The sequence below is a fragment of the Erpetoichthys calabaricus genome, chromosome 5 (genome assembly GCF_900747795.2).
Source record: "Erpetoichthys calabaricus chromosome 5, fErpCal1.3, whole genome shotgun sequence".
Taxonomy (NCBI): Eukaryota; Metazoa; Chordata; class Cladistia; order Polypteriformes; family Polypteridae; genus Erpetoichthys; species Erpetoichthys calabaricus.
Window position 1 is genome coordinate 136870407 of NC_041398.2, and position 22103 is coordinate 136892509.

The window sequence follows — 22103 nt, forward strand, 5'->3', positions numbered from 1 at the left end:
ATCTTTTTTACAAAATGAATTATGCATATGTTTTGTCACTATAATGGACACAACACACTGTCCAGCTCAGTGCTGCCAGAATAGACACAGGCTCCGCAATACCCAAATATGTGTTTAAGAATAATACAGCATGTTATGTTGTAGTGGCCAACAGACAGACTGCATTCAAACAGAGTGGGGATGTTTCCCTGCAGTGACAGCAGTCCACCCTAAAGGACCTCCACATTTTTTTGAAGGATTGCTCAAGGTGTTGGAAAACCTGACAGTGTTGTCACAAGTGATATAAAAAGGGAAAACTATGAAAAGAAAGAGGGGAGTCTGGAGAGAGAATGTGCCGGAGGAGAGACTGTGAGGAACTAGTTAATGAGTGGAGGAACAGTGTAGTCACCTTGTGTGATTGAGAGGAATAAAGTAAAAAAGACACCAAATGATCTCAGTTTACGAATAGGTGTGTATTATTTTTTTTTTTTTTTAGATGTTTTTGTGACTCGAAGAGTGTCAGAGTTTAAACAGAACTTTGTACTGCAACAAACTAATCTTTTTCTTTCGGCTGCTCCATTTAGGGGTTGCCACAGTGGATCACCTTCTTCCATATCTTTCTCTCCTCTGCATCTTGTTCTGTTACACTCGTCACACCTGCATGTCCTCTCTCACCACATCCATAAACCTTCATTTAGGCCTTCCTCTTTTCTTCTTCCCTGGTAGCTCTAATACTGCCATCATAAATGTGCTAAACTGATAATCTTGTTTGCTAAGCTGTCATTTTGGTTCTTGCTACACTATGTTGTGCTATTTATTTTTAAACAGAATTGAATTAAATTGCATTGTTATTACCAGGCAACAAAGCTGCTAGTAATTATTTTAAATATATCTGCTATAGACAATACTTATATAACAATAAACAGTGCAATACATGACGTTATTTCAAGATTCTACACAACAGCACACAAAGTGATATGTGCTAGTTCAATATATGATTATTGACTAGGACTATTTGATCACAAATAAGCCTTTGCTTATAAATTTTTCCTCTGCTACCTGGAAAATTTATATTTTATGGAAAGTTTGCCTACATCTGCTTAAGAACTGAAATGATCTATGACATCAAGGGTGGATCTATAAAGTTTGGGTTCCATTTAGTCAGAATGCATTCTGGTAACCCACAAACCTACTGCAATCTTGACCCTTTTGTGTACCTGAAATAACCAGATCTCTCAGCCAGCTTCTGAGTACCTTACTTAAAATAAACAAATGGTCAAACATTTTCCACTCAGTGTAATGCCACCCAATTGGCATGAAGAAAACAAATGAGTACTTACAAATAATTACTTTTAAAATGGTAATGCATGTTGCAGTCAGCGTGGGTCCTTGTGCTACCCTATATAAACAAGGAAGTGTTCTGGCCTACTGGCATCCCTTTGTCACCTCTCTCCTCTTTTGGTCAGACATCTCTGTCTCCTGGGATATGGGTAAACAATTCCCAATGTAAAGTATAATTAATATTGTAATCAGCTGAAGCATATAACATGTACTGTATATGTTGCATAACTGTTAAAGTAAGTGCAAAATTCATTACGGCACAGACATGGTATGTCATCATTAACATTAACAGGAGAATGAAGAGAAGTGTGTACTTTTCCTGCTGCAATACACACAGTATTCCAGCAAAAAAACATTTGCATTTTAAACTACATTACATACTCAAATCCAGTGCAGTTTATCATTGTGGGAGCCAGAACCTATTCTGGCAGGACTGGAGGCAAGGAAGGAATTAGCCATTGGATGACAGCCAACACATTCACACAGTTTTTGGGAATGTACAAGGAATATTGGAGTACCCAAAGAAAACTTCATGCATACAAAAGGCAAAACAAGGAAACTTGAAAAAGATAACTGGGTGTAGGATTCACACCCACGATGCTGCATATATGGACAGTAGTGCTAACCACTGTGTCAACATGCCTCTCAATTGTGTGTTAAGTAAAAACCTTAAAATTTGTCTTTTTAAGTTAGATATAAAAAAATACTCATACTCAAGTTATTTTCATTCCAGGGAATTTCTATTGGTCCCACTAGTTTTAAATAATTCATAATTGTGAAGGGTTTCAAAAATAAGAAATTTGGCAGGATTTATGCTGACAACTTTTATTATAAATATTGCATGCATTTATCTTTCACTGTACATTTGGGATTCATGGATTGAAAATCTCTTCAAAGCTTTTGTAATTTTTGCTTTTCTGCGTGGCTTAATAAAAGGCATTACATTAATGCCCTTTCGTGTTTTATTTTCTTGCAAAAAAAAAGAATAATATTAAACCCTTTATCTCATAATTTTTCTTACATATTTCATGAAATATGCTGCTTTACATAAAGAAATTGAGATTACAGTTTACAAAATCCAAAGTTTTTTTGATCAATGACATTTTGTGCAGTTCATTCTAGTTTAGTTTTCCTTTGGCCAAATCAGAAAATAAATCATCTCATACAACAGATTTCCTTTTTAGTTCAGTTCTGGGCATCAACAAGGAATGAGAGACCTGTTATTGTATTTTATTTATGGCATGCTGCGTATATCATTTTTAAAATAACAAGTCCAATCAGAATGTTTGCCCATATCCATTGTGGGAATATAATAGATAGTACAATGTAAAAGGGTTGTAGTCTTTTCCAAAAACCACATTTAATAACAATGATACTACAAAGAGGTGAAAGTAAACAGTTTACCACTATGGCTTCCATCAGAATGTGACCCTTACAGATGAGGGTTTGATAATGAACACAGGTTTCTAGCTTGTTCTATTCTTTTATAATTTTGTGATTTGGAATTCCAAATGTAGTGTAAGGGTGTGTGAGTTATCCAGAATACCTTTACTGATCTGTCTAGAAGAGGCTCACCTAAACTCAGCCAGACCTCAAATACTACCTGCTAACTTTGGACGTTTAAAAATACTAATGTAAAATGCAAGAAACACATTTCATGTCAGCATTTTATTATTACTATAACATGAAAAAAGTTTCTGTTTTCTTGCCTCACATTTCCTTTCAACCTACATTTAACAAGATTGTTGTAGACATGGAAGACACATGAAATGTATTCCAAATGATATATTATTTATCCTATACAATTCCAGACACCTAACTCCCACATAAAGGGATTTCAGCTCTGAGAATTTTGTGTCTGACTTGACTTTAGCTGCCTCGGTGGGGGATGAGTGAGCAGGCTGCCTGCTGCCAATGCTGATTGACACATTTGCAAAACAAAGACACTGATGAAGAGGTGTGAGGGAATTTAAGGTGGCCCGGCATTACAAATATTTTCGTAGGCTTCAGGGATTCTAGTGGTATGCTTCTTTTCAGTTTGGCTCTGGCAGTGGTGTATTTTGTCCTATCACAAAAGTGGCGTTTCTGTCCCTGAGCAGACAAGAGACTTCTTTTGTCACCCATGGCGTCTGATTACTATAGAACTGGATGCACTTGTCCATGGTGACAGTGTCCATGCAAAACCTAATATAGCCCAGAACAGTTGTAGTGTACTTTTCCAGGTCCTGATGTTCAAAAATATCCCAGTTTGTTCTCTTGAAGCAGTCCTGCAGCTGCTGAGAAGCCCATTCAGAACACTTTTTACAGTTTTAGATGTGATAAGAGCACTTTTCCTGAGGGGGGTATATGCCATAATTAAAAGCATGGACATGTGGTTGGACTTGTTCAGATGTTGTAATGGTTTAGTCCTGAAGCCCTGTTTGATATTAGAGTAGACCATGTCCAGAGAATGTATACCCCTAGCTTTTAAATCCACATGGCTGAAGTCCCCCACTATGATGTGAACAGCATCAGAATACAAACTCAGTTGACTGCTAATGGTGCTATAAAAATAACCAAGAGCTGAGTTAGCGTTTGCATAGTGTGGAATATACAGAGCAGTTACTGGAATTACAGAAAACTCCTAGGAAAGATATATAGGTCTGCATTTAACAGACACATACTCCAAATTCAGTGAACAGTGACTCTGTACAGTCTTAGTGTTAGTACACCAGCTGTTGTTAACATACAGGCATAATGCCCCCCCCCACTCTTCTCTTACCGTAGTTTCTGGTCCTATCCTGCTGGTGTATTGCGCAGCCTGCTAACTCGATAGCTGCATCAGGAATGAGTCAGTGAAGGCAGGCCATCTTATTTGCAAGGGATCTTGCATTATTGGGAAGAATGCTAGGAACGAGTGGCTTGTATGGTCGCCTCCATAGCCTCGTCAACACGCCAGCCCTGCAGCCCTACTTCTGCCTCCTGTCCCTGCGCTGCTTCCATCTTTTTCCTGTGGAGACTGTAATCCACAAGAATCCCAGGCCCCTGGCCATGTCTACTGTGATGTTGTGGGAACATAGAAACTCATCTGTAACAGTCTACATGTTGAATAGTACTATTTTTAGGAGATTGTGCTAACTATATACGTTATTCACCCACCAGAATGTCGTATGAGAAATAATAACACATACACAAACAGACAAACAAAGTGGCAAAATAAAAAGCACTGAGCATCTAAAGTATGTGTGCTGCCACCAACTATAAACGGTCCCACTTATCTGTGGGACTTATCAGTGCCACTTAAAGAATTTTGGTTTCTCCACACAAACACTGATAAAAGGATAAATACTAGTGATTCTGGGCCAGAAAAACTACAAAAGGTCCTGACTTTAAAAAATGGGCTTGAATACTTTAAATAGGATTTGAAACTTCAAAATAAGCCTGAATCTCAAAAACTGGTTGAGGGCCTTCACTCTAAAAAAGTCTTAAGGCATATGAATCTCCAAATGGCAGAGGGTAACAGAATAAATTAAAAGTAAAGTTTCCTTCAAAAGATAGGCCTATTAAAGAAGAAAAATTCAAAAAAGTACAAACTTTCCAAAACAACAAGAATTAATACTAAAAGCCACCTTAAAAGAAAGAAATCAAAAGCAACCAAAACATAAATTCTTTTTCCACAAAAGCAATAACTAGAAACAGAACAAAATTCCAACATAAAATATGCAAATGAATCCCTCCAAAGTTGATTAAAGAAGAAAAATCTTAAAACGGAGAGTCAAACAACACAAATGCCCTGACACATCAGGTAGCCCACTCAGCTGCAGCATCAGGGGGCCCTACCCACTAGCACTTAAACATGTAAGTGACAAAAGAAATAACAAAAAACAACAAGATAATTGGAAAACTGAACAAGGCTTCCAGTGATAGAAGCTAATAGATATATGAAAATACAGTATATCACAAAAATAATGAACTAAACAACCATCAAAATAAAGGCAAAAGCCGGAGAGGAAACCCTGACTAAATCATAAAAGACTGGTTGAATTTTTGTTCCATTTCTTGCATTTGTTTACATTTTCATTTCATTTTGTGATTGGAGTGGCATAGTGGTTAGCAGAGCTGCCTCATGAATGTGATGTCCAGGGATCAAATCCTATTCTAGGTTATTGTTTATATGAAGATTGTACAAGTCTTTGTGGGTTTCCCACATCAAATACGTCCACTTTTTACTTTCTCGTATACGAAGTATAGAGAAAGTATTGTAATCGTCCAATGATTCAATGTCGAGATTTTGATGATTCTTGACGTTTTAGACCTCCTTGACTTTCTTGTATAGTAAGTATAGGGAAAGTATTGGAATCCTCCAAAAATTCAATTTTGAGATTTTGGTGAATCTCAACATTTTAAACCTCCCTGAGTCTGAAAAAAACATTTTTGGAATTATGCGTAAACACGATAACCTGAGTATGTGTTCACTTAGGTCAACCAAATTTTGCATGCAAGTATTAGGTACAAAACACAGATCTCTATCAACTTTTGGGCTATTTCTGTTAACCAGAAGTGGTGCTTTACCTTTTATTCATGCAGCTGCAGAGTCCGATTTATTCATCTTTACTTTTATAATAATTGTTCAATATATTATTAATTTGATTTGATTTATTGTTGATGTTTTCTTAATGTACATAATAAAAAAATATAATCATTGTCTTGTGGTTGACTCCTCAAATATCCGTCCCCATATCTGTGTGTATGAGAAAGTCTAGGGGAGACTACTCCCTATTTTTCTCTCACATTTCCATTTTTATGACACATCAATTATCTATTCTTATTTGGCCATTTGTTAATGTGAGTGTTATTTTGTGTATTAGTGGACCCCACAATGGTCTAGCTTTCTGTCTTGGGGTGGATTCTATTTTGTGCCAAATTCTGCTGGCATAGACTCTAAACTCTTATGGCAGGTTTTATAATGTTATGTTGTGATATTTAAGTTTGCTTAGTTTTTTTGTTTGTGTTTTAGCATTCATAATGAAAAAATACAGAATACTGAATGAAGGAAGGAAACTGAAGCAAAAGGAAGGGAGGCTAATATGGAAAAATCTAAACAGTTAAATTAGAGTAGAGGGCAGCAGTAGACAAATGTTACCTGATAATGTCCATCCAATAATCCCAGAAGGCTGCTGTACAGCTAGACGTTTCCTAGGATGGATAGTCCAGAGTTGTCTCTAGAACTAAGAACTGTTATAGAAGAGGATGTAGCAGAAGAGACAAATTCAACACTGTAAATTGTAAATGTCTACAAGAATCATTTAGACATTTGAAAGGATAGCAAAACACCGAACTGTACCAGTTCTCTGTCACTTACCCACCCAGTTTAAGTGAATGACATTAGAGTAGATACCATTAAACACAACTGTACTAATATGAAGACAATAATGTACAGTACATCAAAATAATATAGTACACTACCACATGGCCCGCAACCCATGGCTACCAATCCTCCTGTATAAATGTATAATTACCTTCAAATCAGAAATATATAAAAAATTAATTTAATACATTCAAAATAATATGGTGGAATACCTGTGTTCAATCCAATAAAAGTTCTAAGTGTGCTGTTCTAATGATTTCAGCTGAATAATACAAACCATTGGATTTCCCTCAGGAGAATCAGTAGCAAAATAAGAAATCCAGAAGAAAGCTAACTCATACTAGAAAACAAAATAGACTCATCATAATAGGATAAACCCTAGAACAGGCTGGCCTTATTCATTTAGGCATTTCCTTCGAGGTGGCCACCTCCATAAATGTTTATCATTTTGAAAGTTTTTTGTTGGCTCCAAATCCTGCAGCCTTTCACCTTGGTCCTTTTATTCTTTGTTTCTTTCCCCCTCTATTTTCCAACAAAGCTTACAGATTTCATTCTCCACCACCTCCTCCACCTGTGGTTATTGTATCCCTGAACACAAATCTTTTCCAGCCAGCTGTCTTTAACCAAGCGCCATTTTCAGAAAATATCTGTGACCCCATCTATCTGCATAAACCACAAACACATTGTACCAGAGAAATATCAGTAAAGACTGTGACAAATGCTAAATGAGGAAAACCAGTTTTGAATATTATGTAGCCTTACTAAAATCTAAGTCAGCAATTCCAAGAATCATCACATTTTTTCTGGAAGAAAGAAATTATGATACAATTCATAAGGCATGGAATGTGCTTAATGCTTTAAAAAGATTCCAAATAAAAATATAGCTTTCTTTATATGTGTTGAAAGGGAAAGATATCAGAAAATCAATATGAAATGAAAAAATTCTGAAACATTAAATTGCTCATACAGGTAGTACTCATGCAAGTCTGCTTCTGTAAGTAAAAGTTGCCTACTGTAAAGTTTTGATCATTGTTCCATGAGAAAAACTTGAGATCAACAGTTTGAAAGGTTTGAATGGTGCAAAGAAAAGAAAATATTCAGAGCAAAATGGCAACAGTTAACACTTGACTCTGTGAGTAGAGTTGCGTTTGCACATACTTAGCATGTTTTACATATGTATATTAAACAATTTCTGATCACTTTCATTATATTAATATGCATTAATACTCATTGAACTTTGTGCATTGATGTTCCATAGACCTAGCAATGCACAGATTCATTAAGTATAACTTAAAAATCAGTACCACCACTCCCTATACGCAGAGTATGCAGTCTGCGTAGGACACCAACTCCCAGGGGGGCACCATCCCAGCTGCTCAAAAAAATCATTTTTATATATTACTAGCAAAATACCCGCGCTTCGCAGCGGAGAAGTAGTGTGTTAAAGAGGTTATGTAAACATATATATACATATACATATATATACATATCTACATATACACATATCTACATATACACATATCTACATATACACATCTACATATATATATATATATATATATATATATATATATATATATATATATATATATATATACATATACACATCCACATATATATACACATATCAACATATATATATACACATACATATACACACATACATAAACACACACATATACATATATACATATACACATACATACATATTGCGTTGTAACACGGGCTGTGATTGTTACATCGGAGGGAGAAGACAAATCACAGCTTCCCACTTTCTAATCGGGCCTGTGATTGGTGCTTTGACTGATGCCCAGATCCCACAGTATGTCCCCTTAGGAGAGGCGTTAGGCAAGTGTAATTGAATAGCGGTGCTGCAAGTTTAGCTTTACACCTGTTTTTAAGGCTTATTGACTGAAAGGGGCTTTCATGAAAAATCTTAGGGCTTTGCTACAGGATACACCCTCCACAAGTTAAGGAAGTAAAAATAAAGGTATATATTTCTGTTTTATTTAAACTTTTTAAGTTTATATGCGGGCAGCATGGTGGCGCAGTGAAAGGTGCCAGTTAGGAGACCCGGGTTCGCTTCCCTGCGTGGAGTTTGAATGTTCTCCCCGTGTCTGTCTGGGTTTCCTCCGGGTACTCTGGTTTCCTCCCACAGTCCAAAGACATGCAGGTTAGGTGCATTGGCGATTCTAAATTGTCCCTGGTGTGTGGGTGTGTGCACCCTGCAGTGGGCTGGCACCTTGCCCGGGGTTTGTTTCCTGACTTGTGCCCTGTGTTGGCAGGGATTGGCTCCTGTATTTAGGATATAGCGGGTTGGATAATGGATGGATGAACATTTGTATGCATAGCCCCATTTGCCCGTTTTCGTTTTTTTTCATTCTTCAGTAATATTTCAGCAAACCCGGAGCTTGTCAGTTCAAATCCTGGTACTGACACCACTGTGTGACCCTGAGGAAGTCACTTCACCTGCCTGTGCTGCAAAAAACAAAAGTAATGTAACAAATTGTACCTCACATGTTGCAAGTTGCTGGAATAAAGGCATAAGTCAAATAGATAAATATGTATTATACACATAGGAACTATTCATTTATTTTCAGTTAAGTCATCTGCAGCAAACCTTTATAAATGAGGGTTTCTCCTTTTTAGACAGTGCAAACTGTTTCTTCTTCATTGAGGTTTTCTCTTGGAGAGCTTTTTTCATTTCAATGAAAATTAAAGCAGCAGCTGCCAAAATATGTAGCTTTCTGATTAATTTTTCAACATTGTGTAAATAACTTTATAAAGTAACATAAAAGGTTTAAATACTGGTTATCCTTTTACACTAAAATATTACTAAAGAGATACAAAAAAAGTAAAATGCATATGTTGTTTTTCTTTAAGGAGATTAAATATTACTGAAGAAAAAAAAAAAACTAAAACAGCCAAATGGGGCTATGCATACGAACTTAAAAGGTTTAAATAAAACAGAAATATATATCTTTTATTTTTACTTCCTTAACTTGTGGAGGGTGTATCCTGTAGCAAAGCCCTAACTTTTTTCGTGAAAGCCCGTTTCAGTCAATAAGTCTTAAAAAGAGATGTAAAGATATTGATAATATGCTACGCAAACACACCAAGACATGCAATCGTTTAAATCAAGGCGCGAGTCGAAAAACACCATCCGATACTATTAGTTAACGATTAACACATTTCTATATGTATTGTAAGCATACAATACAACTGATAATATGTTGCGCTTATTTATCTGGTGTACCGACATTTTTGTGCGTTTAACGGCTGAAAACTAACGTGGTTTGTGCCCTTCAGAATGAAAACAGTTTGCATTTACCTTTTTAATAAAAAGCGAGCTTTTAAGTCTGAGAAATCACCCCGTAAATGCACACGTTTAATTCTTTATCACTTCAAACAACTGAACTATCCAGAACATTTCAGGCATACATCCAGCATTCAAACTATGTATAAAAAGCACAACTGTTAAAGGAATTCAGCATTTCTTAATTGAAAATGTTCCTTTAATCCTCAACATGTCTCAATGAGTCGTTCTGGTGGTTTTACTTGACGTTTTGATCTTCTGGTTAATTGTGTTTGCAGTTGAGATGTTCTTTCCTGATTTATACTTGTTTTCTCATTAATATTTGTTTCGCTGGTGTTAGTGTTCTGATTAGAGGTTATTGGTGCTTTGATGTCTCGACGGTTTCTTCGTAGAACAGCTCCTATTACGCAATTCCGTCACATACTGGTCTATTGTTTCTCCGCTTTTCTGGAAACATGTAAAAAACTTGTGCCGCTCAAACGTCACATTGCGCTTTGGGTTGCAATACATTTCGAATTTTTCAACTATTTTGTTCAATTTCATATTGTCTCCATCTTCTTCAAACTGAAAATTGTTATACACTGATCCCTCGCTATATCGCACTTCGCCTTTCGCGGCTTCACTCTATCGTGGATTTTATATGTAAGCATATTTAAATATATATCGCAGATTTTTTGCTGGTTCGCGGATTTCTGAGGACAATGGGTCTTTTAATTTCTGGTACATGCTTCCTCAGTTGGTTTGCCCAGTTGATTTCATACAAGGGACGCTATTGGCAGATGGCTGAGAAGCTACCCAACTTACTTTCTCTCTCTCTCTCTTGCGCTGACTTTCTCTGATCCTGACGTAGGGGGTGTGAGCAGGGGGGCTGTTCGCACACCTAGACTATACGGGCGCTCGTCTAAAAATGCTGAAAGATTATCTTCACATTGCTATCTTCTGTGTGCAGCTGCTTCGTGAAGCGACATGCTGCACGGTGCTTCGCATACTTAAAAGCTCAAAGGGCACGTATTAATTTTTGACTTTGTTTTTCTCTGTCTCTCTCTCTCTCCCTGCTCCTGACGGAGAGGGTGTGAGCTGCCGCCTTCAACAGCTTTGTACTGGCGGTGCTTCGCATACTTAAAAGCCAAACAGCCCTATTGATTTGTTTGCTTTCCTCTCTGTTTCCTTTGAAGAGGAAGATATGTTTGCATTCTTTTAATTGTGAGACAGAACTGTCATCTCTGTCTTGTCATGGAGCACAGTTTAAACTTTTAAAAAAGAGACAAATGTTTGTTTGCAGTGTTTGAATAACGTTCATGTCTCTCTACAACCTCCTGTGTTTCTGCGCAAATCTGTGACCCAAGCATGACAATATAAAAATAACCATATAAACATATGGTTTCTACTTCTCGGATTTTCTTATTTCGCGGGTGGCTCTGGAACGCAACCCCCGCGATGGAGGAGGGATTACTGTACACCTCTAGCGCCTCTTCGCCAATTACATGTAGAAGCATAGACGCTTTCATTTTTTCACTTTTCCTATCTGCTTCAATCGCAGCAAGATACAGCTCGAATCTCTGTTTAAATCTTTTCCAATTTTCAGCTACATTTCCCTTTAACTGGAGATTTGGTGGGGGCTGTAATCCTTCCATATTTTTTTTTCTCTTTTGCTAGAACGTCTTAGCGCTTTCTGACCACGTTTTCGGGTTACTCACAGACACGAGACTCGTTCAAAAGCTGAACCTCTTCTTCACATTCCTCTTCCAATCCGCCACTTCTGACACCATGTAGTGATCTTGTTAGGTTCGTAGTTTAATCAATACACAGGATTGAAAGATATAATAACTTTTTAATAGACAGACTTTAGAGACATTTACTGTACAAGTTACTACTCGTTCTTTAGTTCATGCCCATTCTCCTACTTGCATCGGCATTCACAGGCATTACTAATCATTCTGTAAGTATCCCTTAATAGACCTTACTAATCAACTATCATTACAAAATCCAATGTGGTTTGTGCCCTTCAGAATGAAAACAGTCTGCATTTACTTTTTTAATAAAAGGCGAGCTTTTAAGCCTGAGAAATCACCCCGCAAATGCACACGTTTAATTGCACATGTGTTAATATGTATGCTTACACAGTATTAAACCCACCAAGACATGGAATGGTTTAAATCAAGGCGCTGCGCTACCTTCTTCCAGATCGGCCCCAAGGCGTTTCACGTGATTACGTAGGAGCCGTGATGACGCGATACGCGACTCCGCCCCCGTCCATTACAGTATATGGACAAAAAAGAGGTTCCAGTTATGACCGTTACGCTTTGAATTTCGAAATGAAACCTGCCTAACTTTTGTAAGTAAGCTGTAAGGAATGAGCCTGCCAAATTTCAGCCTTCCACCTACACGGAAAGTTGGAGAATTAGTGATGAGTCAGTCAGTCAGTCAGTCAGTCAGTCAGTCAGTCAGTGAGGGCTTTGCCTTTTATTAGTATAGATAATAATAAATTAATATTAATAATATACATATACAAATAAACAAAAATATAAACGTATATATTGCATTTTACGGTGAACGCAGAGTAGGCTAAGCACACGTGATGACGCGCGCGCCCTCACCTCTGTTACGGCTGCCTAACTAATATTTGGGGGAGGGGGCACAAAAGTAAATTTCTGCTTAGGGCACCCATTTGGCCAGCAGCGGCCCTGTTAAAAATAAAACATCATATGGCATAGAAGAAGCTCTGAAATAGTTAAGTCTAAAGACCAGTTTGATTAAAGTTGCACTTTGATATTATGATACATAATATCAGCACACTCATTGTGAGGCAAGCCACATGCTGGGAATGTAATTCAATGATTTTCCTTTGATATTTGTTTCATTCTAATGTTCAAATCCAAGCAAGGTCTAGCTTTAAACATACAAAGTACACTTTATAACTCTTGTTTGTTTTTGACAGTTTTGTGGGTTATTTGGTAAAGTATAATATAATAATATTATAATATAAGTATAATATTACTGTATATACAACATATACAGAATTGTGTACTAACTCTGTACTATAAGCACGCATCCTGCTAAAAGCCTAAATTCTGTAAATACTTTTTCTGTGCTTTACAACTGTACTGAACTTTTTTCCTTTTCAAACTTCTATAAATTTCAAGCCTATATCTGCCTTGACAAGGCTATTTTGGATTTTAGAAATAAAATTACACTACATATTTTTCACACAATAATCACTGCCCTGCAGGCTCTTATCTTAGACTGCAAGCAAATCCATTTAGCAAGGCTTCAGGTAGGAAAGTACCAAACTCAAAGCTATTTGCCTTATTTTTTAACTGTAAAATATTATCAAAATGGATTCAGACTCTTTCTGATCCTTTTCTGCCAAAGCAAGATGACTTTTGTATATTATGTGACTTGAGTGCTTACCACATCAACAGACTTTTCGGTTCCTTGCAAACTTAAAAAAATCTCATTAGGAAAATTCTTTATTTTATCATCTACAGTATGTTTTAGGCATATCTAGCTTTTAATTTATGCAGTTAATCCATTCTGAATTATACCTTATGTGTGACTATATTTAAAGAAAACTTTAAAAATGGCTCACCTACAATATAGTATTTTTGGAAGACTGATCAATTATTTCATATATCAACCCCTCAAACCTGGTGATGTATCAGCAAGTATCATCCGACACGGCTTACATACAGTAACAAAATTCAGTATATGCAATACATATGTATTTGTAAAATGCATTAATTTTGAATAAAACAAATATAAAACTGAAGCAACAGCAAGTCCTATCACATTGCAAACAACAGCTGAAACACTTTAGGAACTTTTTACATTAAAAGTTCTATTTAAGAAAAATAACGATAACTTTCCCAGCCTTGTTTTCTTTAGAAACATTAAAGATAACACTTATGCCAAATTTTACAACTTGTGTGTTAACACTAGAATTACCAAAACCTATGAAAAAACATGTAAACCCGGCCCACCTTAAATACATTCGCACCTCTCCATTCAGCGTCTTTTGTGTTGTAAATGTGTTGATAAGCCACAGCAATCAGCCTGCTATCCCATCCTCCCACCGCTGCAGAAACGGCAAAAACCTCTCTCAGCTCAAGCCTTGTTTATCAGGGAATGGGGTACCTAGAGCTGATATAGGCTAAAAAATATAGCATTATTTGGAACACATGCATTTTATGTGTGTTCTGTGTCCACAAAGATCTATGTAAGTGTAGGATGACAGGAAATGCAAGAAATGTTGAACACATACCTAAAAGACAAACTTTTTTCATGTTTTGACATGAAGTGTATAATGTGTGAAGACTGAAGTCCAAATATCAAATAAGCACTTTCACAAAAGGTACAAATATAACAGAACAAGTGTGCTTTTAGACTATAACCAAAGAAAAAGAAATCAGGCTAGTGTGGGTTGTTGTTGTGACTTCTTTGGTAGTACAGTGATAAGAACTGCTGACTCCTATTCAAAAAGTTGGAGGTTCAAGCCGTCCCGTGTCTCAAAATAAACATTTTCAGTAGTGAGCTGCTCTTATTGTTACTATTATACAATAAAAACATACATTTGATTTGAGTCTGTAACAGTCAGTGTAAATTTATGGTACTTGTAAAGGTTTTTTTTATTCAGTTTTATTCTCTCAGTTGCGTTCACGCTCTCCCCAATCTGACAGTGTTAGTTTTCAAATAAAGACATGCTATAACAGAGGTGAACTCGGATGAGGATTCTACATCGGAGAAAGAGAACAGAAGCACCCCCCACAAGAAACATCCACTCACATATAAGAACAATGCATCTGCACCAGGCGTAAAGGCGAAAGATGGCACAGTTTGGATGCAGGAAGAGGCTGGGCATCATCCTGCCAGTCAATCTGCCCCACACCTGTCCTTCAACAAAACAGGACGGCTTACAAATCTCGGCAAGGTATCGTGCAAAGTCCTGTTTGTGCTTATGTTTTGTGATGGTGTTATTCTGAAGGAACAGTATGTTAAGAGTGTTTTGGAGGTGAAAAGAGTGTCAGACAGAATAATGATTATGAAGCTGGGAACTGGAGGTGTGATGATGAATGTTGTTAGTGAATATTCCCCTCAAGTTGGGTGTGGGTTGAATGAGAAAGAAGATTTCTGAAGTGAGTTGGATGATGTGATGGACAGTGTACCCAAGGGACAGAAAATGGTGATTGGAGCAGATTTCAATGGACATGTTGGTGAAGGGAACAGAGGAGATGAGGAGGTGATGGGTTGGTATGGTGTAAAGGAGAGTAATGAAGAAGGTCATATGATAGTGGATATTGCATAAAGGAGGGAAATGGCAATGGCTGTGGTGATTATGTATTTTAAGAAGAGGGAGGAACATAGGGTGAGGTACAAGAGTGGAGGAAGATTATATCCTATGATTATAAAGGTAGATTATATCCTATGCAGAAGAGTAAATCTGAAGGAGATTGAGGACTGCAAAGTGGTGGCAGGGGAATGTGTAGTTAATTAATATAATTGTGGTCTGTAAAATGAAGTCGGAGATCGAGAAGAGATAGGAGAGTGAGGTCAGAGCCAAGGATCAAATGGTGGAAGTTGAATAAGGAAGACTGCAAGGTTGATTTTAGGGAGGAGGTAAGACAGGCACTGGGTGGCAGAGAAGAGTTACCAGACAGCTGGACAAATACAGCAGAAGTAGTAAGGGTGACAGCAAGAAGGGTTTTTGGCGTGACATCTGGACAGAGGAAGGAGGAAAAGGAAACCTGGTGGCAGAATAGAGATGTACAGGAGAGTATACTGTACAGAGGAAGAGGATGGCAAAGAAGAATGAGATAGTCAGAGTGATGCAAAAAGTAGACAGGAATACAAGGAGATACAGTGTAAGGTTAAGTAAGAGGCGGCAAAAGAAAAGGCGTATGATTTGTTTCATGAGAGGCTAGACACTAAGGAGGGAGAAAAGGACCTGTACTGATTGGCTAGACAGAGGGACCGAGCTTGGAAAGATGTGCAGCAGGTTAGGGTGATAAAGTATAAAGATGGAAACATACTCACAAGCGAGGAGGGTGTGTTGAGCAGATGGAAAGTGTACTTTGAGAGGCTGAATAAAGAGAATGAGAGAGAGAGAGAGAGTTGGAGAATGTGGAGATACTGAATCGAGAAGTGCAACGGAATAGAAAGGAGGAAGTAAGGACAGCTATGAAGAGAATGAAGAATGGAAATGCCGTTGGTCCAGATGACCTGTGGAAGCATGGAGGTGTTTAGGAGAGATGGCAGTGGAGTTTTTAATTTGGATGCCTGAGGAGTGGAGAAGAAGTGTACTGGAATTGATTCTTAAAAATAAGGGGGATGTGCAGAGCTGCAGTAACTATTGGGATATAAAATTGATGAACCACAGCATCAAGTTATGGGAAAGAGTAGTGGAAGCTAAATTAAGAAAGGAGGTGATGATTAGTAAGCAGCAGTATGGTTTCATGCCAAGAAAGTGCACCACAGATGTGATGTTTGCTCTGAGGGTGCTGATGGAGAAGTATAGAGAAGGCCAGAAGGAGTTGCATTACATCTTTGTGGACCTGGAAAAAGCATATGGCAGGGTGCCTCGAGAGGAGTTGTAGTATTGAGGAAGTCAGGAGTAGCAGAGAAGTACGTAAGAGTTGTACAGGATATGTACGACGGCAGTGTGACAGTGGCGAGGTCTGCGGTAGGAGTGACGGATGCATTCAACGTGTAGGTGGAATTACATCAGGGATCGGTTCTGAGCCCTTCTTATTTGCAATGGTGATGGACAGGTTGACAGACGAGATTAGATAAGAGTTCCCTTGGACTATGATGTTTGTGGATGACATTGTGATTTGTAGCTAGAGTAGGGAGCAGGTTGAGGAGACACTGGAGAGGTGGAGATTTTCTCTAGAGAGGAGAGGAATGAAGGTCGGTAGGAACAAGACAGAATATATGTGTGTGAATGAGAGGGAGGTCAGTGGAATGGTGAGGATGCAGGGAGTAGAGTTGGCAAAGGTGGATGAGTTTAAATACTTGGGAGCAACAGTACAGAGTAATGTGGATTGTGGAAGAGAAGTGAAAAAGAGAGCGCAGGCAGGGTGGAATGGGTGGAGAAGAGTGTCAGGAGTAATTTGTGACAGACAGGTATCGGCAAGAGTGAAAGGGGAGGTCTACAGGACGGTAGTGAGACAAGCTATTTTATATGGGTTGGAGATGGTGGCACTGACCAAAAATCAGGAGACAAAGCTGGAGGTAGCAGAATTAAAGATACTTATATTTGCATTGGGTGTGACGAAGATGGATAGGATTAGGAACGAGTACATTAGAGGGTCTACTCAGGTTGGACAGTTGAGAGACAAAGTCAGAGAGGCGAGGTTGTGGTGGTATGGACATGTGCAGAGGAGAGATGCTGGGTATATTGGGAGAGGAATGTTAATTATAGAGCTGCCAGTCAAAAGAAAAAGAGGAAGGGCCTAAGAGAATATTTATGGATGTGGTAAGAGAGTACATACAGGCGATGGGTGTAACAGAGCAAGATCCAGAGGACAGGAAGATATGGAAAAAGATGATCTGCTGCGGCAACTCCTAACAGGAGCAGCCCAAAGAAGAAGAAGAAGAAGACCTATAATATGCAATGCTGTACCCAAGGTACTTTTCAAAAATGTTACAATAGATACAAAATACAATATAGTTTGAGAATTCACATTAAAAGTTTTGTTTAAAAAGTTAAATTATTTTTGCTGATAAAGCATATCTTTTAGGCTCTGGGGGCCTGAACTAAATCTCGGCATGTTTTCAATGGGTTCAAATGTTAACTCCTCCACTCTATCTTGTCAGGCCAGTATCTTCTCAACAACTAGGTAGTGATGCTTTTATTTCAATGGTATCTACAGTATTTCAGCAGGAAACTAACACTTGAGGGTTAGGGAATTTTGTGATTTTGTGGTGTCTTCACAAAAAAAATTTTATCCTCTGAAAACAAAAACACATAAAAGAAGAAATGAGATAATAGCGGAAAAAGGTAGTTTTGAATAAACAGAGTACGGTGCCATTGTAGTGGATCTGGTTCTGTTGGTCTTGTTCTTATAATTGACTGTTCAACAACCTTATAATCTGTAAATGAATATAAGGTGGGGAGTGCCAAAGGTCCTGTACCATTTCCAGGTGGAAGGAGCCCAGAAATGGCTCTGTGGAATATCTTTGGTCTTTAATAATATTGTTTACCTTTCTATGGCAGCAAGTATTGTATACTAGCCATGTGCGCCCAACTACGTTGCGCGTGTTAAAGTTGTCTGTGAAGTGCTCCCTGTTTAAACGTGGCTGCCAGTCATGAACTGGGCCCTTCGTCGCACAGCATTATGATTTTTTATAAGGGAAACAAAATTAGAAAACAAAACCCTTGGACATTGATTCGATAGGAACGGCCTACTCGGAATCACTGTCCGAATAGTAATTATGTGGTGGTGGAGGAGTATTTCTGCTTCTCTCCGTTCACAGTCCGTCTCATTTTCATGACGCTGTCGTTTCCTGTCACGATCTCTTCTCAACCTTTCTCCAATCTCGCAGGTTGCTTTGTGGCAATCCAAAGAGTAAGGAAGAACCAGTGCTTCTTTCTTGAACTCCAAACGCCGACTGATGGAAAATCACAGAAGTGTGCCCGACTTATATACTCTGACTGCCGACTCCAAGAAGTGGGTGAACATTCGATTTGGACGAAGTGCTGCCAACGACGGTCGATAGAAACACAAACAACCACAGTCTCGACAATGAAGCAGGTGTCGATGCCAGATCTAAACACAAAGCACGGTGTCGACGCCAGATCTAAACACAAAGAGTGCTATCGACAGTGTTTGTAAACAAAAGTAACAACCAAGGTGTTGTGTATTCAGCCAGTACAAACAGCACATAGTCTACTTTAGTTCAATCCTCTTTAACCACCACACTCCAACCTCATCCAACGATCCTCCCCCTCACTTCCTCTCCTCCTCCATCACTACTGCCCTCTACTGAACACAGCAGGAACACCACACAAGGCAGTGAATTCGCAGACAAACAAAGATCAAGATCCAAATGAAGATTATATATAAAGATGTCCTGAATAGAAGGTGCCAGTAATATTTTGTATCAGCTTCATCGTTCTCTGCAGTGCTTTACATTCTTGAGCTTAGCAGGTTCCATAACAGGATGTGATGCTGCCAGTAAGGGTGGACTCTACTGTGCACATGTTGAGAACAAATGAAGAAGTGTAATCTGTAAGCAGATGTCTAAGGAAGTAGAAGTAATAGTGAGTCGAAATATATTGTACCAATTTCAGTCAATCTATTAAAGCCTCTTTCAGTATCATTGCATTGTGGCTTGCCTTCTACTTCGTGAAGTCTATGACCAGCTCATTGGATTTGCTTAAATAAAGAGCCTTAATATTGTCGTGGCACCTATGACTTAGCAGGTAGTTCCTGTCTCTGTAAGCTGTCTCATGATTGCTGATGATTAGGCCTATGCTGGTGGTGTCATCAGCAGATGTAATGATGGATTAGAAGTTATATTTTTCCACTCGGTCATTGGTAAAGAAGGAGTACAGTCATCTTATCAAAACCAACACATTCACACTTACAATCATCTTGACCTTAACCCATTCATGTGTTAGTTTTGCTGACATAAGTTCACCAGGCCCAGAATTGCAAATACTTTTCCCCTGCCAGAAAAACCTTGTCCATTCCACTACTCCCATTAAGCTATTTTACTTGATTTATCTTTCTACCTTGACTCCTGTACCGCACGCATCTACACGCATCTGTTCACAGCTTCCACCACTTCTCCAGTAATACTCCTAATATTCCCAATTACAATCCTTATACTATCCTTCATAGCACTTACTTAATGCATTACATTCATTGCCCTTGTCAGCAAATTTGCAACCTGACCAGGTTCAACCAGGCTTCCCAACTTCCTTTTTGACTTAGATATTAAACACTTACTTTGGATATTTGGATGGTAAGGGTTGTAGACCTGATTGGAATGTTGCTTTTTACTATGGGCAGTTTCTCAGAACAGTGTAAAATGTATTTACATTATGAAACATATGGCATGATCAACTTGAGTTTAACTGTTTGATTGTTATTCTTAATTTGTTTTCATATTTTATATAGTTTTATAATCGTGTTCTGTCTTTTTAAATGTTCCTCCATTCCATTTTGTGGGTAGAACCCCTTTTGTTTTTTTCTGAGTTTCTAGTTTTTTTATATCTGTTTTGCTCTATCATGGAATTTTGCCTTTGGATAATTTATTGGGCCTTGGTTTTGACTTTTTAGGCATATCTATTTTTCTCTTTGTAGCACTGTTGCTCTGTTTTTCTATTGTTCTAAATACCTCATTTTTAAAGATTCATTGTTGCCCTTCTCTCAACATGTCAGGGGTTTGTGTTAATTCACTGTCTTGTTAGACATTTTGGTATACATTAGGACATTTCTTTATATTTAGAATTGTTAAGCCAGTTCTCCCCACTTTAGGTCTATCCATGCTGAATCTGGCAGGTAGTTGTCTGGGGAAGGCCAGTGAAGGTCCTGGGGCCTCATGTATAAACGGTGCGTACGCACAGAAATCTTGCATACGAACGTTTCCATGCTCAAATCGCGATGTATAAAACCTAAACTTGGCGTAAAGCCACGCACATTTCCACGGTAACTCATACCTTGGCGTACGCAATTTCTCCGCCCGGTTTTGCAGACTGGCGGCACCCAGCGTCAAAACAGTGCTACTGTTCCTGTGTGGTCACCCTTTCTTAGATCCACATCCACGGTGGCGGCTTTATCAAATACACTGAAATTAACCGCATATCGTTCATAAATTTAATGCATCTGATTGTAATTAACCTGTAACAATATAATGGTCCACAGAATGGTCAAACTACTGTTCCTGTGTGCTCATCCTTTCTTTCTTAGCTCCACATTCCTGACGCGGCTTTATAAATACACTGAAATTAACTGCATATTGTTTATTAGTTTAAGGCATCTGATCGTAATTAACCTGCAGCAATATAATGGTCCAGGGAATAGCCATAGTATTCCAAATACCATAACTGCTTTAGCGTTGTTACGCTCACTGCATCTTGTTCTTCTTTTTGCTGCTCCCGTTAAGGGTTGCCACTGCGGATCATCTTTTTCCATATTACTCTCACTGCACCACTCGGAGTATTTATATCACTGTATCTGAGTGTGAATCACAGCAGCAGATGACCGGAAAGAGAATTATCGGTATACAGTTTCAAGTACACATGACCTCAACCACGGCAAAAAGCATCAAAGCCTTTCCTGTACGAACCTCGCGTTTCAGAAACAGTTTCATCCCAAGAACTATAAACGCACTCAATCAGTCCATCAAGTGCTCCTTGTAGAACTGTTTGTACTTATAAGTACAATCACCTCACTGTAAACTTACACTACAGTTATAATATTGCACAACCTGTGCTACTTTATAAAGCGCGTATGATGACAATATCATTTTTAAGATGAAATGCAGCTAAATATGTTGCTTATAGTATACAGATAAAACTTTAACTTCATTTAAATAATCTGTATTGTTAATACTGCGGTGGGTTGGCACCCTGCCCGGGATTGGTTCCTGCCTTGTGCCCTGTGTTGGCTGGGATTGGCTCCAGCAGACCCCCGTGACCCTGTGTTTGGATTCAGCGGGTTGGAAAATGGATGGATGGATGGATGTATTGTTAATAATTAAACATGTGAGGACACGGTGCCGCAGCGTATAGCTAGTTCAAGGATAGCTCCTGCCTTGCGCTGTATTCTTGCTGGTGCTGACGCGACACTGGAAGGATAGATGAATAGAATAATTAAACATGTACTAGATATTTCAATGTTCCTTAAAAGTTTTGAAGAATCGGCGTTCTAAGCTTACAAATGGCTTAACGTCTATTACAGAGCTGATTGTGTGGCGATTGAAGAAAGAAAAGTATGGACAGGAATTGGAGGTTAGTACGTTTGAAAGAGACAGTACTTCTGTAATAAATTATTTCATCGAAGGTCGCACATGGTGCAGCAAGCTTCTTGTGTGAGATATGAACAATCACTGCGCCACCGTGTTTCCATGTTTAATAACATGCTTTCATTCCTATCATCATGAAAATGATATCAC